This window comes from Somniosus microcephalus, chromosome 4 (genome assembly GCF_052327205.1).
Source record: "Somniosus microcephalus isolate GS21.2 chromosome 4, FLI_Smic_1.0, whole genome shotgun sequence".
NCBI classification, from domain to species: Eukaryota; Metazoa; Chordata; class Chondrichthyes; order Squaliformes; family Somniosidae; genus Somniosus; species Somniosus microcephalus.
The window spans coordinates 65,420,923-65,446,335 of record NC_140990.1 but is presented as its reverse complement, the minus strand read 5'-3'; the positions used below and the strand labels follow the sequence as shown (position 1 = coordinate 65,446,335).

At 48.1% G+C, this 25,413-nt stretch overlaps 1 pseudogene; it reads right to left on the bottom strand.

Annotated features, from left to right (window-relative positions):
* Window positions 1-25,413, bottom strand: part of LOC147119085 (uncharacterized) — a 58,099-nt pseudogene that overhangs the window by 6,457 nt on the left and 26,229 nt on the right.

The window sequence follows — 25,413 nt, the reverse complement described above, 5'->3', positions numbered from 1 at the left end:
CCTTCTGAAAGTCCAAATACACCACATCCACTGGTTCGCCCTTATCTATTTCACCAGTTACATCCTCAAAAAATTCCAGTAGATTAGTCAAGCATGATTTACCTTTCGTAAATCCATGTTGACTTTGTCCGATCCTGTCACTGCTTTCCAAGTGCTCTGCTATTACATCTTTTATAATGGACTCTAGCATTTTCCCCACTACCGATGTCAGGCTTACCGGTCTATAATTCCCGGCTTTTTCTCTACCACCTTTTTTGAATAGTGGGGTAACATTAGCTACCCTCCAATCCATGGGTACTGTTCCAGAGTCTATCGAGTGCTGGAAGATGACCAGCAATGCATCTACTATTTCTCGGGCCACTTCCTTAAGTACCCTGGGATGTAGATTATCAGGCCCTGGGGATTTATCGGCCTTCAGTCCCATCAATTGTCCTAACACCATTTCCCTACAAATACTGATTTCTTTCAGTTCCACCCTTTCATCAGACCCTATGTTCCCCGGCATCTCTGGGAGGTTATTTGTGTCCTTTTTCTTTTCATTTTTTGATGTGTGCTCTATGCACACATCGAAGGTGAGAAAGAAGCAGAGGGTAATGGCTGATGGGTGTTTTTGTGACTGGGAGGCTGTTTCCAGTGGGGTTCCGCAGGGCTCAGTACTAGGTTCCTTGCTTTTGTGGTATATATTAATGATCTAGACTTGAATATAGGGGGTAAGAAAGGATTAATTAGCAATCTTTTTGTACGAGGCCACTTGGGTCGGATCGATCATAATATGATCGAATTCTTCATTAAGATGGAGAATGAAGTAGTTGACTCAGAGACTAGGGTCCTGAATTTAAATAAAGGAAACTACGATGGTCTGAGGTGCGAATTGGGTAGGATTGACTGGGGAATGTCACTCAAAGGGTTAACAGTGGATAGGCAATGGCAAACATTCAAAGACCACATGGATGAACTACAGAATTTGTTCATCCCAGTTTGGCATAAAAATAAAACAAAAAAAGTGACTCAACCGTGGCTAATGAGAGAAATTAGGGATAGCATATGATCCAAGGTGGGGACATATAAATTGGCCAGAAAAAGCAGTAATCCAGAGGATTGGGAGCAGTTTAGGATTCAACAAAGGAGGACAAAGGGATTAATTAAGAAAGGGAAAATAGAATATGAGAGTAAGCTTGCAGGGAACATAAAAACTGACTGTAAAAGCTTTTATAGATATGTGTAGAGAAAAAGATTGGTGAAGTCAAGCATAGGTCCCTTGCAGTCAGAATCAGGGGGATTTATAATGGGGAACAAAGAAATGGCAGACCAATTAAATACATATATTGGTTCTGTCTTCACAAAGGAGGACACAAATAACCTCCCAGAAATGTCAGGGAACATAAGGTCTGATGAAAGGGAGGAACTGAAAGAAATCAGTATTTGTAAGGAAATGGTGTTAGGGAAATTGATGGGATTGAAGGCCGATAAATCCCCAGGGCCTGATAATCTACACCCTAGGGTACTTAAGGAAGTGGCCCTAGAAATAGTAGACGCATTGCTGATCATCTTCCAACATTCGATGGAATCTGGAACAGTACCCATGGATTGGAGGGTAGCTAATGTTACCCCACTATTCAAAAAAGGTGGTAGAGAGAAAACGGGAAATTGCAGACCGGTAAGCCTGACATCGGTAGTGGGGAAAATGCTAGAGTCCATTATAAAAGATGTAAAAACAGAGCACTTGGAAAACAGTGACAGGATCGGAAAAAGTGAACATGGATTTACAAAAGGTAAATCATGCTTGACTAATCTGGAATTTTTTGAGGATCTAACTGGTAAAATAGATAAGGGAGAACCAGTGGATGTGGTGTATTTGGACTTTCAGAAGGCTTTCGATAAGGTCCCACATAAGAGATTAGCGTGTAAAGTTAAGGCACATAGGATTGGGGGCAAGGTATTGACTTGGATAGAGAACTGGTTGGCAGATAGAAAGCAAAGAGTTGGAATAAATGGGTCTTTTTCAGAGTGGCAGGCAGTGACTAGTGGGGTACCGCAGGGATCGGTCCTTGGACCACAGCTATTCACAATATATATTAATGATCTAGACAAGGGAACTAGATGTAATATCTCCAAATTTGCAGATGACACAAAGCTGGGTGGGCGTGTGTGCTGTGAGGTGGATGCCGAGAAACTACAGGATGATTTGGACAGGTTGGGTGATTGGGCAGAAGCATGGTAGATGCAATATAACGTGAGGTTATCCACTTTGGTGTCAAAAACAGGAAGGCAGATTATTATCAGAATGGCAATAGATTGGGAGAAGGGGAAGTGCAACGAGACCTGGGTGTCCTTGTGCACCAGTTGCTGAAGGTAAGCATGCAGGTGCAGCAGGCGGTTAAGAAGGGAAATGGTATGTTGGCCTTCATAACGAGAGGGTTTGAGTACAGGAACAAGGATGTCTTGCTGCAGTTGTACAGGGCCTTGGTGAGACCACATCTTGAGTATTGTGTGCAGTTTTGGTCGCCTTATCTGAGGAAGGATATTCTTGCCATGGAAGGAGTTCAGAGAAGATTCACCAGGCTGATACCTGGGATGGCAGGAATGACGTATGAGGAGAGATTGGGTCAATTGGTCTTATACTCGCTGGAGTTTAGAAGAATGAGAGGGGATCTCATTGAAACTTATAAAATTCTAACAGGACTAGACAGACTAGATGCAGGGAGGATGTTCCCGATGGTCGGGGAGTCAAGAACCAGGGGTCACAGTCTATGGATAAGGGGTAAGCCTTTTCGGACAGAAATGAGGAGGAATTTCTTCACCCAGAGAGTGGTGGACCTGTGGAATTCTCTATCACAGAAGGCAGTAGAGGCCAATTCATTAAATATATTCAAGAAGGAGTTGGATATATTTCTTAAGGCTAAAGGGATCAAGGGATATGGGGAGAAAGCAGGGACCGGGTACTGAACTTGGATGATCAGCCATGATCTCATTGAATGGCGGAGCAGGCTCGAGAGGCCCAATGGCCTACTCCTGCTCCTATCTTCTATGTTTCTATGTATGATTAAGTAGTTTGCCGATGATACTAAAATCGGCTATGTGGTTAATGCTGAAGAAGGAAGCTGTGGACTGCTGGAAGATATCAATAAATTGGTCAGGTGGGAAGAACAGTGGCAAATGGAATTGAATCCGGAGAAGTGTGAAGTCATGCATTTGGGGAGGGCAAACAAGGAAAGGGAAGACACATTAAATGGTAGGACACTGAGTAGTGTAGAGGAACAAAGGAACTTTGGAGTGCATGTCCACAGATCCCTGAAGGTAACAGGCCAAGTAGATAAGGTGGTTAAGAAGACACACGGAATGCTTGCCTTTATTAGCCGTGGCATAGAATACAAGAGCAGGGGGGTTATGCTTCAACTGTATAAAACACTAGTTAGGCCTCAGCTAGAGTACTGCGTGCAGTTCTGGTCACCACATTACAGGAAAGATGTGATTGCACGAGAGAGGGTGCAGAGGGGATTTACAAGGATGTTGCTGGGAGTAGAGAATCTTAGCTGTGAGGAAAGACTGGATAGGCTGGGTCTGTTTTCCATGGAACAGAGGAGGCTGAAGGGAGACCTTATTGAGGTGTATAAAATTATGAGGGGCCCAGATAAAGTGGATAGAAAGGACCTCTTTCCCTTAGCAGAGGGGTCAAAAACCAGGGAGCACAGATTTAAAGTAATTGGTGGAAGGTTTAGAGGAGATTTGAGGGGAAATTCCTTCACCCAGAGGGTTGTGAGGGCCTGGAACTCACTGCCTGAAAGGGTGGTAGAGGCAGGAACCTTAACCACATTTAAAAAGTACTTGGATCTGCACTTGGGATGCTCTAACCTGCAGGGCTACGGACCAAGAGCTGGGAAGTGGGATTAGGCTGGATAGCTCTTTGTTGGCCGGCGCGGACAGGATGGGACGAAATGGCCTCCTTCCATGCTGTAACTTTCTATGATTCTATGCTGTGGGGCACACGCTAAGTCCAGTTGCTGAAAGTGATTAACAGACTGGGTTTTGCGTTTAGTGATTCCGGCTGTGTTACTGAGACTTTCCCTGGATACCAAGGCTAGGAGAGGCACTCTGGAAGGTATGGGGAGCTGGGAGTTGTCCATGAGAATAACTGAAAGTATGAGAACTGAACTAAACTATAATTAGAAAGGAGAAAAGGCCCAAAAACGGAACAGTCGGTAACATGGAGAATGAAGTAGTTGACTCAGAGACTAGGGTCCTGAATTTAAATAAAGGAAACTACGATGGTCTGAGGAGCGAGTTGGGTAGGATTGATTGGGGAATGTCACTCAAAGGGTTAACAGTGGATAGGCAATGGCAAACATTCAAAGACCACATGGATGAACTACAGAATTTGTTCATCCCAGTTTGGCATAAAAATAAAACAAAAAAAGTGACTCAACTGTGGCTAATGGGAGAAATTAGGGATAGCATATGATCCAAGGTGGGGACATATAAATTGGCCAGAAAAAGCAGTAATCCAGAGGATTGGGAGCAGTTTAGGATTCAACAAAGGAGGACAAAGGGATTAATTAAGAAAGGGAAAATAGAATATGAGAGTAAGCTTGCAGGGAACATAAAAACTGACTGTAAAAGCTTTTATAGATATGTGAAGAGAAAAAGATTGGTGAAGTCAAGCATAGGTCCCTTGCAGTCAGAATCAGGGGGATTTATAATGGGGAACAAAGAAATGGCAGACCAATTAAATACATATATTGGTTCTGTCTTCACAAAGGAGGACACAAATAACCTCCCAGAAATGTCAGGGAACATAAGGTCTGATGAAAGGGTGGAACTGAAAGAAATCAGTATTTGTAAGGAAATGGTGTTAGGGAAATTGATGGGATTGAAGGCCGATAAATCCCCAGGGCCTGATAATCTACACCCTAGGGTACTTAAGGAAGTGGCCCTAGAAATAGTAGACGCATTGCTGATCATCTTCCAACATTCGATGGAATCTGGAACAGTTCCCATGGATTGGAGGGTAGCTAATGTAACCCCACTATTCAAAAAAGGTGGTAGAGAGAAAACGGGAAATTGCAGACCGGTAAGCCTGACATCGGTAGTGGGGAAAATGCTAGAGTCCATTATAAAAGATGTAAAAACAGAGCACTTGGAAAACAGTGACAGGATCGGAAAAAGTGAACATGGATTTACAAAAGGTAAATCATGCTTGACTAATCTACTGGAATTTTTTGAGGATCTAACTGGTAAAATAGATAAGGGAGAACCAGTGGATGTGGTGTATTTGGACTTTCAGAAGGCTTTCGATAAGGTCCCACATAAGAGATTAGCGTGTAAAGTTAAGGCACATAGGATTGGGGGCAAGGTATTGACTTGGATAGAGAACTGGTTGGCAGATAGAAAGTAAAGAGTTGGAATAAATGGGTCTTTTTCAGAGTGGCAGGCAGTGACTAGTGGGGTACCGCAGGGATCGGTCCTTGGACCACAGCTATTCACAATATATATTAATGATCTAGACAAGGGAACTAGATGTAATATCTCCAAATTTGCAGATGACACAAAGCTGGGTGGGCGTGTGTGCTGTGAGGTGGATGCCGAGAAACTACAGGATGATTTGGACAGGTTGGGTGATTGGGCAGAAGCATGGTAGATGCAATATAACGTGAGGTTATCCACTTTGGTGTCAAAAACAGGAAGGCAGATTATTATCAGAATGGCAATAGATTGGGAGAAGGGGAAGTGCAACGAGACCTGGGTGTCCTTGTGCACCAGTTGCTGAAGGTAAGCATGCAGGTGCAGCAGGCGGTTAAGAAGGGAAATGGTATGTTGGCCTTCATAACGAGAGGGTTTGAGTACAGGAACAAGGATGTCTTGCTGCAGTTGTACAGGGCCTTGGTGAGACCACATCTTGAGTATTGTGTGCAGTTTTGGTCGCCTTATCTGAGGAAGGATATTCTTGCCATGGAAGGAGTTCAGAGAAGATTCACCAGGCTGATACCTGGGATGGCAGGAATGACGTATGAGGAGAGATTGGGTCAATTGGTCTTATACTCGCTGGAGTTTAGAAGAATGAGAGGGGATCTCATTGAAACTTATAAAATTCTAACAGGACTGGACAGACTAGATGCAGGAAGGATGTTCCCGATGGTCGGGGAATCCAGAACCAGGGGTCACAGTCTAAGGATAAGGGGTAAGCCTTTTCGGACAGAAATGAGGAGGAATTTCTTCACCCAGAGAGTGGTGGACCTGTGGAATTCTCTACCACAGAAGGCAGTAGAGGCCAATTCATTAAATATATTCAAGAAGGAGTTGGATATATTTCTTAAGGCTAAAGGGATCAAGGGATATGGGGAGAAAGCAGGGACCGGGTACTGAACTTGGATGATCAGCCATGATCTCATTGAATGGCGGAGCAGGCTCGAGAGGCCCAATGGCCTACTCCTGCTCCTATCTTCTATGTTTCTATGTATGATTAAGTAGTTTGCCGATGATACTAAAATCGGCTATGTGGTTAATGCTGAAGAAGGAAGCTGTGGACTGCTGGAAGATATCAATAAATTGGTCAGGTGGGAAGAACAGTGGCAAATGGAATTGAATCCGGAGAAGTGTGAAGTCATGCATTTGGGGAGGGCAAACAAGGAAAGGGAAGACACATTAAATGGTAGGACACTGAGTAGTGTAGAGGAACAAAGGAACCTTGGAGTGCATGTCCACAGATCCCTGAAGGTAACAGGCCAAGTAGATAAGGTGGTTAAGAAGACACACGGAATGCTTGCCTTTATTAGCCGTGGCATAGAATACAAGAGCAGAGAGGTTATGCTTCAACTGTATAAAACACTAGTTAGGCCTCAGCTAGAGTACTGCGTGCAGTTCTGGTCACCACATTACAGGAAAGATGTGATTGCACGAGAGAGGGTGCAGAGGAGATTTACAAGGATGTTGCTGGGAGTAGAGAATCTTAGCTATGAGGAAAGACTGGATAGGCTGGGTCTGTTTTCCATGGAACAGAGGAGGCTGAAGGGAGACCTTATTGAGGTGTATAAAATTATGAGGGGCCCAGATAAAGTGGATAGAAAGGACCTCTTTCCCTTAGCAGAGGGGTCAAAAACCAGGGAGCACAGATTTAAAGTAATTGGTGGAAGGTTTAGAGGAGATTTGAGGGGAAATTCCTTCACCCAGAGGGTTGTGAGGGCCTGGAACTCACTGCCTGAAAGGGTGGTAGAGGCAGGAACCCTAACCACATTTAAAAAGTACTTGGATCTGCACTTGGGATGCTCTAACCTGCAGGGCTACGGACCAAGAGCTGGGAAGTGGGATTAGGCTGGATAGCTCTTTGTTGGCCGGCGCGGACAGGATGGGCCGAAATGGCCTCCTTCCATGCTGTAACTTTCTACGATTCTATGCTGTGGGGCACACGCTAAGTCCAGTTGTTGAAGGTGATTAACAGACTGGGTTTTGCGTTTAGTGATTCCGGCTGTGTTACTGAGACTTTCCCTGGATACCAAGGCTAGGAGAGGCACTCTGGAAGGTATGGGGAGCTGGGAGTTGTCCATGAGAATAACTGAAAGTATGAGAACTGAACTAAACTATAATTAGAAAGGAGAAAAGGCCCAAAAACGGAACAGTCGGTAACAGGACATCAATTATTCTCCTCTTTTCTTAGAGAAATAAAGAACACAACAGTTTATGTTTACACCAAAACTGGCTTGACAGAAATCCAGAAACTTAAACTCCAGCCCAGTTAAAGGGGTTATTAACATCAGCACAAACAAAGGATGTGATTAATGGCAGAATCGAACCTCCTGCAATCACTTGTGAACTCGCTGGTGTCTCAGTAGGTGAGATGATCGACTGAATCCCTTCCCACACACGGAGCAGGCGAATGGCCTCTCCCCAGTGTGAACTCGCTGGTGTCTCAGTAGGTTGGATGACTGAATAAATCCCTTCCCACACACGGAGCAGGTGAATATCCTCTCCCCAGTGTGAACTCGCTGGTGTATCTGGAGATTGGAGGCAGAAGTGAATCCCTTCCCACATACAGAACAAGTAAGCAGCCTCTCCCCGGTGTGAACACACTGGTGTGTCTGGAGATTGGATGCAGAAGTGAATCCCTTCCCACATATAGAACAGGTAAACGGCCTCTCCCCAGTGTGAACTCGCTGGTGCTGAATGAGGTGAGATGACTGCCTGAAGCTCTTCTCGCAGTGAGTGCAACTGAACGGTCTCTCATCTGTGTGAACAAGCTGGTGTTTAATTAGATCTGCAGAGAGTTTAAAGCAGTTCCCACAGTCAGAGCATTTAAAAGGTCTCTTGTCAGTGTGAACTCGGTGGTGTAAATGGAGGCTGGACGACAGAGTGAATCCCTTCACACACACGGAGCAGGTGAACGGCCTCTCCCCAGTGTGACTGCGTCAATGAGCTTCTAGCTGTGATGGGGAACTGAATCCCTTCCCACAGTCCCCACATTGCCACAGTTTCTCCGTGGTGCGAGTGTCCTTCTGTTTCTCCAGGTTGGATGATCGGTTGCAGCCTCATCCACACACAGAACACGTGTATGGTTTCTCCCCGCTGTGAATGGTGCGATGTTTTTTCAGCCTGTGTAACTGGTTAAAGCTCTTTCCACAGTCAGTGCACTGGAACACTCTCACTCGGGTGTGTGTGTCTCGGGGCTTTTCCAGTCACACTGATGTTTGAAATCTTTTCCCACAGACAGAAGAGACAAACATTTCTCCTTCCACATTCAAAGGCCGATGATATTCAGGTCCTGATGAATGGACTGACTCTGTCAGATCTTGATGTGATGTTTGGTTTGAGTTTGCGGAGTGTAAATGCTGCCTTTCTCACAGCCTGTAAAAGGAGTTTACAAAAGCCATCACTGTGAGTCCAGGATAGAAATTGACAAGATTCTCTCCTCCTGGTTCCTGGCCAAGGGGGCCGCGCATGCGCCCTGCTGCCCCCTGAGCCTCTCAAGATGGCGGCCATTACCCCGGGCCTGTCACCGGGAGAAAGCCCCGCAGCTGCCGCCCCATTCGGGGCAAATGCCCGACCTGGAGGCCCTTGTTCGGGGCCTGAGGCCCACCCCGGGTGTTTGTGAAGCGGATAATGTTGAGTGTTTTAATAATGGGGCCTGGGGCTGCACTCGGGGTGTGAGCAGCCCGCGTCCCCCCGGGGTTCATTAATCTTTTATTTATATCTGGTAGTACTTGTTACAATTCATCAATTACATGATAAATCCATTACATTCATTAACCACAATAAGGCTAAGCCTTAGAAAAAACAGCTTTAGGATTAACAGTACAAATACAATAATACATTTTTCCAGACAAAACCAATGTAACCATAGTAAAAAACAATACATACCAGTCCTACTGGCAATCTAGTAACTCTTCATTTTTGCTTGGTATAACCTGTTGTCCTTTTTTTAAAATTTTAACATTCAAGTACAACAGTACTTATACAACTCAACAGTTACATAGTAAATCCATTACATTCATTGACCAATTATGGTCAACAATATAAATACAACAATAAATTTTACAGGTAAATCAATAATGTTTACAGTACAAACTGCAACTATTTAATAAACCAGGAATCCGTACACGCCAGTCCAACTGGCATTGTTCAATCATTCAGTCATTCATTCGTCCGTTCATTCGCTCAAGCGTAAGTTCCATGTGCATGACTGTGTACATGTGTGCCATTTCTATCTGCGTGCATGCCTATGTGTTCGTTCATCTGTCCGGCAGGATTCACGCTCACCAAGCCGACTTTCACCTGGGGAGCGAGGGCCCCTCAGTCAGTCGAACGTAAGTTCCATTGTGTAAGCGTGCATATCATTTGTCTACCTGTGTGCATGTGTGCGTTCGTTCATCCGTCCGGCAGGCCTCACGCTCACCGAGTGACCCCTATCCTGGAGAGCGGGCCCTTCATTCGGTCAAATGTAAGTTCCATTGTGTATGCGTGCGTGCATGCATATATTTGTATCCGCATGTGTGCGTTCACTAGAGCATTCATTCGTTCGATTAAGGAAGGCTTTAACACTAAATAACACCACAATATAGAAAATCCCACAACCATATAAAAAAAAATCACTTAAGACTTCAAGTAAACTACTTTTAACCAGAACCCAAAACTTCTTCAAAAACAAGTAATACCAGTTCAATGCCAGTCCTATTGGCACTCTAATAACTCATCTTCACTTGATGTCATCCAACCATATAATGTCATGATCCTTATCCACAGTCTTTAACCTTTCCACAGAAAAGAAGCCGACCACTTTCTCAAATCCCGTAAAAGAGGAAAACGACTACTCAAATTCCCTTGTTCTTGCTGTTATCATTCACAGGACCCAACCATCAAGACATTCGTTATTCCTTGCTGATATACCTTGTTTTGTCTTTTATTTTACTTTTTTACTTTTATCCCGTTCTCTTTTCCCATCTTATGGCCGCTCAAGCACCATACTATAGATAGGAACAGTCTGTCTTTCCTCCACCAAATGGCGGCGCACAAACCCGATCCCATCACCGAAACAAAGCCTCACAGCTGCCACCAAACAGAGCACAGGCGGGGCTGCTGGAACTCACTCGGGCCTGAGACCGTTCTTTGACTATAGAAACCATACAACACGCTCACCCACAGCATCTCCCGACTCCGCTTCTGTCGACCAGGCGCTCCGCCCCGAGCCCCCCGCCTGGGGTCCTCCGTGCTGGGCCTCCCACCTAGGACACTCTCCTCTGGGTCTTCCACCCTGGGCCTTCTGCACTGGGCCCTCCACACTGGCGTTCCCCGTGAGCAGCCGGGGTGTGGAGCAGCCCATTCACACAGCACCGAGCAGAGCTGAGCTGCTGAGAATCTCGCAGCCTCCCCCGGGGTTCATGAACCCGCTCCCTGAGCTCTCTCACCTGATGTGTCAGCGGCTGCTGCCAAGGTCCGCGCATGCTCAGCTCACACTACCCGGTGATTGAAGGGAGCTCCGGACCAATAGGGAGCGAGCGGGGCGGGGCTGGAGGAGCGAGCCGGGAGCAGGTCCTCCAACCAATCGGGGAGCCCGAGGGGCAGGACTAGCGCCGGCTGATTGTCTGATCCGCAGGGCAGCGAGTTTCTCCAGTCCCTTGTTCAGGGCCCGGGGCCAGGGGAGGCTGTGGGCCTGTATTCCCCTTATTGGACACAAGGCTCTTTGGCCTAGAAATTCGGTTGGTAGCACCGGCGTTGAGCGCCTAAAGAGACCTAGAATTGGGGCGATACCCTATGTTGGGGCGGTCGCTATGAAGATAGCGACAACTCGCATATTGACTATACATTTAACGCCTGCGCTAAGTGTTTGCGCGCGCCCGCGAGCGCAAGCAGATCATGACGTCATTTCAGTGTGCAATGCCTTTTAGGAGCGCCTGAGCACATATTGGGTGGCGCCCGGAGCCTTAACGCTTAGTGCTATTAGTGACAGTTCGAGGGAGCGCTAGCAGGCCCTTCTCGGAGTAGGGGGGTGCTATTTAAAGGGGGCAGCTCTAGTGTAGAAGCTTCAGCCACTTGGCCTGCTCATTGCGATCGTTGCTGGAGAGAGTTGGCGAGCTAATGTGGAGCAGAGTTTTGGGAATTTAGCTTTAGAGTACTTGGGACCTTCAAACCTGTCTGGAGCAGTTGGAGCACTACACCTAACAGCCTTTTGACCAACTGGCATCGGAATGGGAGCTGCTTTGGAGGGCGACGGCCTCATGGCCCAACACTGTGAAGGGGCAGCGAGACGGCGGGAGAGAGGGCCGGGATTGGCCAGAAGGAGGAGGGGCAATGGAAGTCGGCCAATCCGACGGTATGCTGCGAGGGTCTTTAGGCAGCAGGTGACAAGCCTTGACATGTCGGAGGAGCAGTGTTTGCGAAGGCTCCGATTCTGGAGGGACATTGTTACTGATCTGTGCCACCTGCTTGGTCAGGATCTGCAGCCGCGTGAACGGTGCAGAACCTCTCTGTCCGTGATCGCTAAACTGACTGATGGCCTCAATGTTTATGCCAATGGATCCTTTCAGTCAGCCATTGGGGACATTGCGACTATCGCTCAGGTTGCAGTCCACTGTTGCATCCGGCAAGTTACAGATGCCCTTTATAGGCGAAGGCGTCAATTCATGACCTTCCCTCTGACCCTGCACAAGCAGGCGGAGCGCGCGCAGGGTATCGCTTCTATTGCGGACTTCCCCATGGTGCAGGGGGCGACTGACAGCACACACATGGCTTTGAGGGCACCATGCCAGCATCCTTAGGACTTCCGCAACCGCAAGGGGTTCCACTCCCTCAACGTGCAGCTGGTCTGTGACCACCGCCAAATCATCATGGCAGTCACCGCGCATTTCCCAGGGTGCAGCCACGATGCCTTTATCCTGCGGTTGACCTCAGTTTGTTACCTTTTTGAGGGGCTGGCTCAAACACGAGGCTGGCTTACTGGGGACAAGGGCTATCCTTTCTGCCCATGGCTGATGACAACACTCCGTGTGGCCGACACCCCAGCAGAAGAGCTGATCAACAGCGGCCATCAGGCGACCAGGCACAGTGAACAGCACACTATTGGTGTTCTCAAAAAGCATTTCCGATCTCTGGAACATTCGGGGGGATCCCTGCAGTACTCGCCGGAGCAAGTGGGACACATCATCGTCGTCTGCTGCATGCTCCACAACTTGGCGAATCAACGCACCCAGCCAATTCCAGCTGTCCCTCAACGACCAGCAGAGCAGGCGGAGGAGGAGGAGGAGGAGGAGGAGGAGGAAGAGCAGGCGGAGAAGGAGGAGGAGGAGGAAGAGCAGGCGGAGGAGGAGGATGAGGAGGAGGAGGAGGAGGAAGAGCAGGCGGAGGAGGAGGAGGAGGAGGAAGAGCAGGCGGAGGAGGAGGAGGAGGAGGAAGAGCAGGCGGAGGAGGAGGATGAGGAGGAGGACGAAGAGCAGGTGGAGGAGGAGGACGAAGAGCAGGTGGAGGAGGAGAAGGAGGAGGAGGACGAATAGCAGATGGAGGAGGAGGAGGAGGAGGAGGAGGAAGAGCAGGTGGAGGAGGAGGAGGAAGAGCAGGCGGAGGAGGAGGATGAGGAGGAGGACGAAGAGCAGGTGGAGGAGGAGGAGGATGATGGAAGGGCCATACGTCAGAGGCTCATCAGGACTCGTTTTGAGACCCCTCTGGCGGAATGATGAGAGTCTTAACTCCTGCGCACTTTGGATGTTTGACGGCCTCTGAATGCCAGCATCACTGAAAGTAGTCACGTGCACCATGCCACATTGAAACTTCTGTTTATTATCACAAAAGTCTTTCATTACAGCAAAACAACGTCATGTCAACAGAAACCATAAGTAACAAAATAACTGTGAACTCTTCGGCAAAGCCGCAAAACTCAACAAACTTTCTGCAAATATAACAACAGGTGAGGGTGTCCTTGAATTTGGACAAAGAAACGTCTCAGCACCTCCCTCTACAACTGGCCCCTTGAGGGAGAACGACTTCTCTTTCGCGGCCGGCCCCTTCCCTCCCTGCTGCTCCTACATAATTGGACCCCAGTGGCGGGCTCAAGGCTGGGGGACGCCTGCTGACTGTGTGGACGCGCAGAAGCCCCTGAGGGACGGCCTGGCCGACCTCTGGGCTTGGAGGGTGCGGACGCAGGATGCTTGATGTGACCATGGCTGGAAGCAGTGTGCCCTGCAGGTGGTGGCAGCTGCACTGCAGACGTCCCAGCGCTGGCATGTGCAATGGTCTCCTGCCGAGAGAGGACACCTGCACCATGGTCGGATGACACACTGGCTATCTGAGGGGACCGGCTCGGCTCATCCGCCACAATCGCATGCTCCACTGATTCCTGGCCTTGTATGGGACTGGAAGGGCCCGGGGTGATCCTAACTGATGCAGAGAGGGTGGCTGCAGTGAGAGTTCGCGTTGCCTCAATCTGGGTGTGGACGAGGCCGGCAAGTGACTGCGTGGCAACAGTGAGGACCTGTGTGCCAGGTGCCAGTGCTTCGGAGAAGCCCTGGACAGTTCTTTCCATTGCTTCGGACAAGGCAGGTGCCGACTGCTCCACTGCCTCGGACAAGTCCTGGACAGACCTTTCCAGGGATTGTCCGAAGCCCTGAACAGTCCTTTCCATAGCGGCCTCAAAGCCCTGGACAGTCCTCTCCATTGTTGGGCCGAAGCCCTGGATAGTCCTCTCCATTGTTGGCCCGAAGCCCTGGATAGACCTGTCCATTGTTGCCCCGAAGCCCTGGATAGACCTGTCCATTGTTGCCCCGAAGCCCTGGAGAGTCCTATCCATTGTTGCCCCAAAGCCCTGGAGAGTCCTCTCCATTGTTGCCCCGAAGTCCAACATACTCTTAGCCAATGAATCTATTGACTGAGGCATCTTCTCCACTGCAGCCATCAGCTCCGTGTGTCTGAGCCGGGCCTGTTTGCTCATTTCACCCAGGCGACGTGCCTCCTCTGCACTCTGAGCAGCAGTCATAACTACCTGCCTTGCCCTCCGGGGAGATGGTGGCCAAACTTGCCTATCCCCCTTGCGTTGCTGCATGCCGCTTGTTCCGGCAACTGGTTCATCCTCAGAGTACCCCCCCTCCCCTCCAGGGGACTACTATCCCCAGTCTGTAGATGTGTCCGCTCCCCGGATTCTGCAATGGCTGGTCTGGATTCTTCCTGCTCCTCGCCTCCGGTGGCACTGGCACTGGCAGCTTCAGTGCATTGAGCCCGAGTTGGTGCTGATTCATCTGAAAGCAGGGAGGTGGAAGAGTGGCTTTAGCAAAAGGACAGGTTTGCGGAAAGGCATGCCAGATTGCGGCAAGGCTCTGACATGGCTGCACACTGAGGAAGCATGCTGGCGGGGGGACCAAGTGGAAGGCAACAGGTGAAAAAGGTGAGAGTCTTACCCTCGCTGTTGGTAATGGGGTCGGCAGATGCAGTGGTCACAGGACCAGACAGACGTCCTCCAAGAATCTGGTGCACTCTCTCCTCCAGATCCGTGAGAGGGACCACTTGTGGAGGCCCGCCACCGGTTTGAAAGTGGTCCCTTCGCCTGGCCGCCAGCTTGGCCTGGAGAGGAAAGAAGGGGAAGTTGTGTTACATGAGGCCTTGAGACATCATCGCATGCCCCCCATGGTGAAAGAGCCCTTACATGAGGCCTTGATACATCATCGCATGCCCCCCATGGTGAAAGAGCCCTTACATGAGGCCTTGAGACATCTGTCCATGTGTGTGCCCAGAAATGGCCATGGGTGCTTGCTGACAGATGGCCATTGGGGCATCATGGCAACAGGGTGCCCGAAGTCAGCTGCAGATGGAGGGAATCAGAAGTTTGCTAAACCATCACTCACCCTAACGATCTGTGTGAGGTCATTGAATTTCTTCCTGCACTGAACAGGGGTCCTGGTCGCCATGCTGCTGGAGTTGACCTTCACAGCAACCTCCCTCCAAGATCGTCGGTAAACCTTCTGATTCGGCCTCTTGCCATTGTCCGGATACAGAACATCTCAACGGCGCTCAACTGCAGCCACCAACTGGTCCAGAGCCTCAGTGCTGAAGCGCTCTGCTCTCTGTCTAACCTTCTCCATGCTCAACAAGTTTCTAACACCAGAGAAGGGCGAGCGCCGATTCTGAGGCCTACAGGGCATTGGGTGTGGCAGCTCAGGCTGACTGACCCACCCCTTTAAGAGCCAGCCGGCGCCTGGAAGTCTCGTGGTTTCCCGTAATTGAGATCACCTGCGCTGCGCCCGTCCGCGTCGATTTTGGGTAGCGCCTGAACTTTTGCGCCTTAGGAGCCCCGTGCAACGTCTGAATTAGCGCCTCAATCCCCTTTGGGGGCTATGCAACCCAATATCTCACCAGGCAGCGATAAGTTTCGTCTGGCTATAAACTTTGCGCACCGCCAGTTCTAGCGCCTCAAGCGGGGCTATACCCAATTTCTAGGCCTTTGTCTCACAACACACTGGCTCAGGTTTTAATACAGACTTTTAAAATTCATCAATAAAGACAGTTAAACCTCGTGGAACAAAATATTTAATATTTGGGAGTAAAAATACTGTTATTTTTCCTCTGTGGAATTTGTTAGTTTCAGACAACAACAACAACTTGTATTTATATAACGTCTTTAATGTAGTAAAATGTCCCAACACACTTCACGTTATAAAACAAAATTTACACCAGGTACAAACCAAGCATATTCCCATAAGGAGGAAAGATGGGGCGTCCAAAGCTCGAGCTCCCGATGACAAAGGATGTAGAGATTAGAATAAAACAGAAAAAGGAGGTTTACGACAAATGTCAGGTACAGAATACCGTCAAAAACCAGGAGAATACAGAGAGTGCGGGGGAAATTGAAAAAGGATATATGAAAGAAAGACTTTCATTTATATAGCACCTTTCACGGCCACTGGACATCTCAAAGCTCTTTACAGCCAATGAAGTACTTTTTGAAGTGTAATCACTGTTGTAATGTGGAAAACACGACAGCCAATTTGTGCTCAGCAAGCTCCGACAAACAGCACTGTGATAATAACCAGATAATGTTTTTGTTATGTTGGTTGTGAGATAAATATTGGCCAGGACACCGGGGATAACTCCCCTACTCTTCTTCAAAATAGTGCCATGCGGTCTTTTACATCCAACTGAGAGAGCAGACGGGACCTCAGTTTAAAGTCTCATCAGAAAGACAGCACCTCCAACAGTGCAGCACTCCCTCAGCACTGCACTGTCAGCCTAGCTTTATGTACTCAAGTCCCTGGAGTGGGACTCGAACCCACAACCTTCTGACGCAGAGGCGAGTGTGCTACCCACTGAGCCACAGCTGACACAAGGGAGAGAATACGAGAAAAGATTAGTGGGTAACGGAAAAGGGAACCCAAAAATCTTTTATAAACGTATCAAAAGTAAAAGGATAGTTAAAGGAATGGTGGGGCCGATTAGGGACCAAATAGGAGCTCATCATACGGAGGCAGAGGGCGTGGCTGAGGTACTGAATGAATACTTAGCATCTGTCTTCACAAAAGAAGAGGATGAAGTTAATGTCGCAGTAGAGGAGGGGCGAGTAGAGAAATTGGATAGGATAAAAATGGATAGAAAGGAGGTGCTAAATAGGTTGTCATCACTCAAAGTTAACAAGTCATCCGGTCCAGATGTGATGCATCCTAGGTTGCTGAGGGAAGCTAGGGTGGAGATGGCAGAAGCTCTGACCACAATCTTTCAATCTCCCTCAGATATATGGGAGTGGTGCCAGAGGACTGGAGGATTGCAAATGTTACACCCTGTTTAAAAAAGGGGAGAGGGATAAACCTGGTAACTACAGGCCAATCAGTCTAACATCAGTGATGGGGGAATGACTAGAGACCATTGTCAAGGACAAAATTAATTCTCACTTGGAGAAGCATGGGTTAATAAGGGGCAGCCAGTAAGGATTTGTTAAAGGTAAATTGTGTCTGACTAACCTGATTGAGTTCTTTGATGAAGTAACAGAGGGTTGATGAAGGTAGTGCAGCAGATGTTGTATACATGGCCTTTCTAAAGGCATTTGATAAAGTACTACATAAGAGACTTACTCGGGAAATAGAAGCACAGGGAATTAAAGGGCTGATGGTAATTTGGGTATATAATTGGCTAAGGGAGAGGAGGCAGTGAGCAGTGCTGAGGGATGTTTTTCTGACTGGAGGGAAGTATGCAGTGGGTTCCCCCAGGGGTCGGGATTAGGACCATTGCTTTTCTTGTTATATATAACTGACCTGGACTGGGTATAGGTGTACAAGTTTGAAGTTTACGGATGATACAAAACTTGGCAATGTAGTAAATAGTGAGCATAGTAGTAGCAGACTTCAGGAGGACAGAGACAGACTGTGAAATGAGCAGACACAAGGCAGATGAAATTAAATGAGGATAAGTGTGAAGTGATGCACTTTGGGAGAAACAACAGGGAGAGGCCGTATAATCTAAATGGGACTATTTTGAGGGGGTGCAAGAGCAGAGGGACCTGGGGGTCCATATTCACAAATCTTTGAAAGTGCCACGGCAAGTTGGTGAGGCGGTTCAGAAAGCGTATGGGATACTTGGCTTTGTAAATAGGGCCATTGAATACAAAAACAAGGAAGTTACACTAAACCTTTACAAATCACTAGTTAGGAACATAGGACAGGAGGAGGCCATTCAGCCCCTCGAGCCTGTTCCGCCATTCAATGAGATCATGGCTGATCTGTGATCTAACTCCATACACTCGCCTTTGGCCCATATCCCTTAATACCTTTGGGTAACAGAAACCTATCAATCTCAGATTTAAAATTAACAATTGATCTCGCATCAATTGCCATTTCTGGAAGAGAGTTCCAAACTTCTACCACCCTTTGTGTGTAGAAGTGTTTCCTAATTTCACTCCTGAAAGATCTGGCTCTAATTTTTAGACTATGTCCCCAGTCCTAGAATCCCCAACCAGCAGAACTAGTTTCTCTCTATCTACCCTATCTGTTCCCTTAATATCCTGAAAACTTCGATCAGATCACCCCTTAACCTTCTAAATTCCAGGGAATACAACCCTAATTTGTGTAATCTCTCCTCGTAACTTAACCCTTGAAGCCCGGGTATCATTCTGGTAAACCTACGCTGCACTCCCTCCAAGGCCAATATATCCTTCCTAAGGTGTGGTGCCCAGAACTGCTCACACTACTCCAGGTGTGGTCTAACCAGGGTTTTGTACAGCTGCAGGGTTTTGGCCTCAGCTGGAGTCTTGTGTACAGTTCTGGGCACCACACTTTAGGAAGGATGTCAAGGCCTTGGAGAGGGTGCAGAGGAGGTTGACCAGGATGGTACCAGGGATGAGGGACTTCAGTTATATGGAGAGATTGGAGAAGCTGGGATTGTTCCCCTTAGAGCAGAGAAGGTTAAGAGGAGACCTAATAGCGGGATTCAAAATGATGAGGGGGTTTTGATCGAGTAAGTAGGGAGAAACTGTTCACTCTGGCAAGTGGGTCGGTAACCAAAGGTCACAGATTTAAAATAGTTGCTAAAGGAACTAGAGGGGAAGTGAGGAGAATTGTTTTCACACAGAGGGTTGTTAAGATCTGGAACGCACCATCTGAAAGGATGCTGGAATCAGGTTCCACAGGAACTTTCAAACGGTAATTGGACATGTACTTGAAGAGGACTAGTTTGCAGAGTTCTGGGGATAAAGCTGGGGTTTGGGACTAAATTGGACAGCTCTTTCAAAGAGCCGGCACAGACACGATGGGCCGAATAACCTCCTTCCCACAGTCAGAACATTTAAAGGGTCTCTCGTCAGTGTGAACAAGCTGGTGTGACTGGAGGGTGGATGAATGAGTGAATCCCTTCCCACACACGGAGCAGGTGAACGGCCTCTCCCCAGTGTGTAGGTGTTGGTGTCACTTCAGCTCCCCGGAGCTTTTAAAGCTATTACCACAGTCGGAACATTTAAAGGGTCTCTCGTCAGTGTGAACAAGCTGGTGTGTCAGCAGGTTGGAGGGCCGAGCGAATCCCTTCCCACACACGGAGCAGGTGAATGGCCTCTCTGCATTGTGAACAAGCTGGTGTCCCTTCAGCTCCTGGGGGCTTTTAAAGCTCTTACCACAGTCAGGACAGTTAAACGGTCTCTCATCAGTGTGAGCTCGTTGGTGTTGCTTCAGATACTGGGGGCTTTTAAAGCTCTTCCCACAGTCAGAACATTGAAATGGTCTCTCGTCAGTGTGAACAAGCTGGTGTTGCTTCAGTTCCCCAGGGCTTTTAAAGCTCTTCCCACAGTCAGAACACTGAAATGGTCTCTCCCCAGTGTGAACTCACTGGTGTGTTTGCAGGTGGGATGAACAAACAAATCCCTTTCCACACACGGAGCAGGTGAACGGACTGTCCCTGGTGCGACTGCGCCATTGAACTTCCAATGCAGACGGGGAACTGAATCCCTTCCTGCCGTCCCCACCTTTACCCAGTTTCTCCCCGTTGTGACGGTGCACGTGTCTCGCCAGGTCAGGCGATCGGCTGAATCCGCGTCCACACACCAAACGTGCGCAGTTTGTCATCGCTGCGATCGCTGCTTTCTCCTTCCATGTGCAAAGGCCGATGATATTCAGGTCCTGATGAATCGAGCGACTTTGTCAGATCTTGACGTGATGTTTGGTCTGAGCTTCCCGCCTGTAACTGCTCCACTTCTATAACCCTGTAAATTGAGATCAGAAAAGGGTCAGAGACAAACTGTTGTTTAATTTTCCTCTTTCCAACCCTAGGGGCAGTGGAGCTGATTTTCAGGCCCCAGCTGCTGCACAGGTTGGTTGAAAGGATCAGCAGTAATGGCAGCTTTAATGCCCACAAGCCCCTGTGTTAAAGCGCTCTGTTGACTCTGAGTCCCGCGCATGCGCCTCATGGTCCCCGCGCTCTCCCTCCTGCTCCACAATCGCCCGTCCCGATCAGTCCGCAACGCGCATGCTCAGCACACAAAACCCCACGGTTGGAACACCGGGCGCGCATGCGGAGCCGCAACATCTGGTACGCGTGCGCGGCTCAGGTGGGGGCAAGTCGGTGTTTCGCCTCAGCTGCCAGGGAGGTGCACATGTGCAGGACGACCCAACATTCTTCCTGTCAGCAATCACTCCCTCGTTTCTTTAATAAAAACAGAAAATGCTGGAAATACTCAGCAGGTCAGGCAGCATCTGTGGAGATAGAAACAGAGTTAACGTTTCAGGTCGATGACCTGTCGTCAGAACTGCTTGTTCTTTAGTGTCAGCTGTGACTCAGTTGGTAGCACTCTCGCCTCTGAGGCATAAGGTTGTGGGTTCAAATCCCACTCCAGTGACTTGAGCACAAAAATCCAGACTGACGCTCCAGTGCAGTGCTGAGGGAGTGCTGCACTGTCGGAGGTGCCATCTTTCGGATGAGACGTTAAACTGAGGCCCCGTCTGCTCTCTCAGGTGGATGTAAAAGATCCCATGGCATTATTTCAAGAAAGATAGGCTTGCATTTATATCGTGCTTTCATGACCACTAGATGTCTTGAAGTGCTTTACAGCTAATGAAGTACTACAATGAAGTAGTCACTGTTGTAATGTGGGAAAGAGCAGGGCAGTTATCCGCAGTCTCCTAGCCAATGTTTATCTCTCAATCAACATAAAAAGATAGATTATCTGGTCATTATCACATGGCTGTTTGTGGGAGCTTGCTGTGCGCTAATTGACTGCTGTGTTTCTTACATTACAACAGTGACTACACTTCAAAAGTACTTCACTGGCTGTAAAACACATTGGGATGTCCAGTGGTGGTGAAAGGCGCTATATAAATGCAAGTCTTTCTTTCTTCACTGGTCTCACCAGCGACCTCTTCTAGCTGATGGTTGATTGACATTACAAGAGGATTTGAGTGCAGGACTAAAGAAGTCTTACTCCAATTATATAGGGCCTTAGTGAGACCACACCTGGAGCACTGTGTACAATTTTGGTCTCCTTACCTAAGGAAGGATATACTTGCCATAGAGGGAGTGCAACGAAGGTTCACAAGATTGATTCCTGGGATGGCGGGACTGTCGTATGAGAAGAGATTGAGTAAACTAGGCCTGTATTCTCTTGAATTCAGAAGAATGAGAGGGGATCTCATTGAAGCATACAAAATTATTACAGGGCTTGATAGGATGGATGCTGGGAGAATGTTTCCCTTGGCTGGGGAGTCTAGATCCAGGGGCCACAGCCTCAGGATAAAGGGTAGGCCATTCAGGACTGAGATGAGATGAAATTTCTTCATACAGAGGGTGGTGAATCTTTGGAATTCTCTACCCCAGAGGGCTGTGGAGGCTCAATCATTGGGTGTATTCAAACCAGAAGTCGACAGATTTCTGACCAGTAAGGGCATCAAGGGATGTGGCGATAGGGCCGGTGAATGGAGTTGAGGCAGAAGATCAGCCATGATCTCATTGAATGGCAGAGCAGGCTCGAGGGGCCGAATGGCCACTCCTGCTCCTACTGGGGACAGCTGAGAGTCCGCGCATGTGCACATGGAGCGGAGGTTTGTGCCGAGTCCGGCACAGCTTGAAAACCCTATTACATTTTTACTTATATTTTTTTCCACCCCTTTGTTTTGGGTCTTCATTCCCCCCCCCCTTTCCTTTTGTTTCTCTCTCCCACATGGCAGCTGTCTCTTATCCTGCCAGTACACTTCACACCTAATCTCAGCCGTCTTTTGTCTCCACTGGCCTATCACCATCTCTTCTGGTTTTGAATACCTCTTAATGTCTCTTTTACTTCTTTGTTCTATCGCAGCCCTGCTTTCGATCTATTTCATTTCCTTTCCAGTTTTGATAAAGGGTTTCCACCCGAAATGTCACTCTAATTTCTCTCCACGAATGTTGCCTGGCCTGCTGAGTTTTTCCAGCATTTTCTGTTGTTATTTCGGATTTCCAGCACTTTGGGTCATCCGGTGGTGGTGAAAGGCGCTATAGAAATGCATGTCTTTCTTTCTTCACTGCTCTCACCAGCGACCTCTTCTGGTTGTTGGTTGATTGACAGACGATAGTCCGCGCATGCGCACGCGGGACGGCGGTTTTGGCCGAGTCCGTCACAGCGACCCCTCCCGGTCACCAAGGGTAATAACCGCACATAACAACAGAAAATGCTGGAAAAACTCAGCAGGTCAGGCAACATCCGTGGAGAGAAATTTGAGTTGACGTTTCGGGTCGAACCCTTCTTCAAAACTGGAAAGAGAAGAAAATAGATTGAAAGCAGGGCTGCGATCGGACGAAAGAAGTGAAAGAAACAAAAGAGCTAGACGAGATGGTAATAGGCTGAGATTAGGTGTAAAGTGTACTGGCAGGGCAAGAGATAGCTGCCAGGTGTGAGAGAGAAACAAAAGGAAAGGGGGGGGCGGGGGGGGGGGAAAGGAGTGGAAAAATTACAAGAAAAAATGTGTAACAGGGGCCGAGGTTATGATCTGAAATTGTTGAACTCGATATTGAGTCCGGAAGGCTGCAGAGTGCCTAATCGGAAGATGAGGTGCTGTTCCTCGAGTTTACGTTGAGCTTCCATGGAACAATACAAGAGGCCAAGGACGGTGAGGTCCGAGTGGGAATGGAGCGGTGAATTAAAATATCGAGTTCAACAATTTCAGATCATAACCTCGGCTTCCACTCCTTTCCCCCCACTCCCTTTCCTTTTGTTTCTCTCTCACACCTGGCAGCTATTTCTTGCCCTGCCTTTATTCCCCTTATTGGACACAAGGCTCTTTGTCTCACAACACACTGGCTCAGGTTTTAATAGAGACTTTTTAAATTCATCAATAAAAGCAGATAAACCCCGTGCTTCTGTGGCACAAACTTTCTAATATTTTATAGAATCATAGAATGGTTACAGCACAGAAAGAGGCCATTCGGCCCATCGAGCCCATGCCGGCTCTCTGTAAGACCACTTCAGCGAGTCCCACTCCCCGCCCTTTCCCCGTAACCCTGCACATTTCTTTACTTCAGGCACTTATCCAATTCTCTTTTGAAAGCTGTGATTGAATCTGCCTCCACCACCCTTTCAGGCAGTGCATTCCAGATCCTAACCACTCGCTGCGTAAAAAAGTTTTTCCTCATGTCGCCTTTGGTTCTTCTGCCAATCCCCTTAAATCTGTGTCCTCTGGTTCTCGACCCTTCCGCCAATGGGAACAGTTTCTCTCTATCTACTCTGTCCAGACCCCTCATGATTTTGAACACCTCCATCAAACCTACTCTCAACCTTCTCTGCTCTAAGGAGAACCACCCCAGCTTCTCCAGTCTATCCACATAACTGAAGTCCCTCATCCCTGGAACCATTCTTGTAAATCTTTTCTGCACCCTCTCTAAGGCCTTCACATCCTACATAAAGTGCGCTGCCCAGAATTGGACACAATACTCCAGTTGAGGCCGAACCAGTGTTTTATAAAGGTTCATCATAACTTCCTTGCTTTTGGACTCTATGCCTCTATTTATGAAGCCCAGGATCCCGTATGCTTTTTTAACCCTTTCTCAACCTGCCCTGCCACCTTCAACGATTTGTGCACACATACCCCCAGGTCCCTCTGTTCATGCACCCACTTTAGGATTGTACCCTTTAGTTTATATTGCCTCTCCTCGTTCTTCCTACCAAAATGTATCACATCACACTTTTCTGCGTTAAATTTTATCTGCCACGTGTCCGCCCATTCCACCAGCCTGTCTATGTCTTCCTGAAGTCTATCACTATCCTCCTCACTGTTCACTATACTTCCAAGTTTTGTATCATGTACCAATTTTGAAATTGTGTCCTGTACACCCAAGTCTAAGTCATTAATATATATCAAGAAAAGCAGTGGTCCTAGTACCAACCCCTGGGGAACACCACTGTATACCTTCCTCCAGTCCGAAAAACAACTGTTCACCACTACTCTCTGTTTTCTGTCACTTAGCCAATTTCGTATCCGTGCTGCCACTGTCCCTTTTATTCCATGGGCTTCAACTTTGCTGGCAAGCCTATTATGTGGCACTTTGTCAAACGCCTTTTGGAAATCCATGTACACCACATTCACCGCATTGCCCTCATCAACCCTCTCTGTTACCTCATCAAAAAGCTCAGTCAGAATCAGAGCAGTTTCTGGGGCGCCGGGAGTTGTGGGTGCTGTGGCCGCCATTAGTCAGCGGCTGTCGGGAAGAGTTTTATTGCAGGCTGACGGAAGGTAGGTCCCTGGCTGACTGTGGAGGTCTTTTTGTTGCTTCAGTTTGAGCTGGAGTGGAGATGGAGGAGAAGCTGCTGGGTTTAACACCCAGTACTTCTGAGCCCAGGAGGACCCAACAATTTCCAATGTGAGACTGTCAAGGGAGGGAGATTCTGGGGGAGATTAGGTTGTTAAACAGACACTGTCCCTGCAATGTAAAAGAGTATTGTTTTAGGTACAAGTATTTCTGTAAAAGCTTTTAATCCGTTTTACATACAGATTTTTAAAATTAATTCGTGGGGTGTGGGCATCGCTAGCAAGGCCAGCATATATTGCCAATCCCCAGTGTCCTGTTGAGAAGGTGATGGTGGGCCTTCTTCTTGAACCGCTGCAGTCCGTGTGGTGAAGGTACTCCCACAATGCCAGGTGTTACCAGATTTTGACTCAGCAATGAACGGTGATATTTGTCCAAGTCAGGATGATAAGAACATAAGAACATAAGAAATAGGAGCAGGAGTAGGCCAATCAGCCCCTCGAGCCTGCTCCACCATTCAATAAGATCGTGGCTGATCTGATCCTAACCTCAAATCTTCTATCACTCTCCATCCCACCCGAACCCATGTGATCTCCCGGGAGAGGCGAAAAACCAGATAAAAAACCCAATGGGAGAAAAAATCTGGGAAATTCCTCTCCGACCCATCTAGGCGATCGAAACTCGTCCAGGAGATCACTCTGTCCCTATATTTTCTACAGTACTTACCTTCTGTAAAGGCGATCTCCACCCCAGCCAGGAACAGGAATAAAA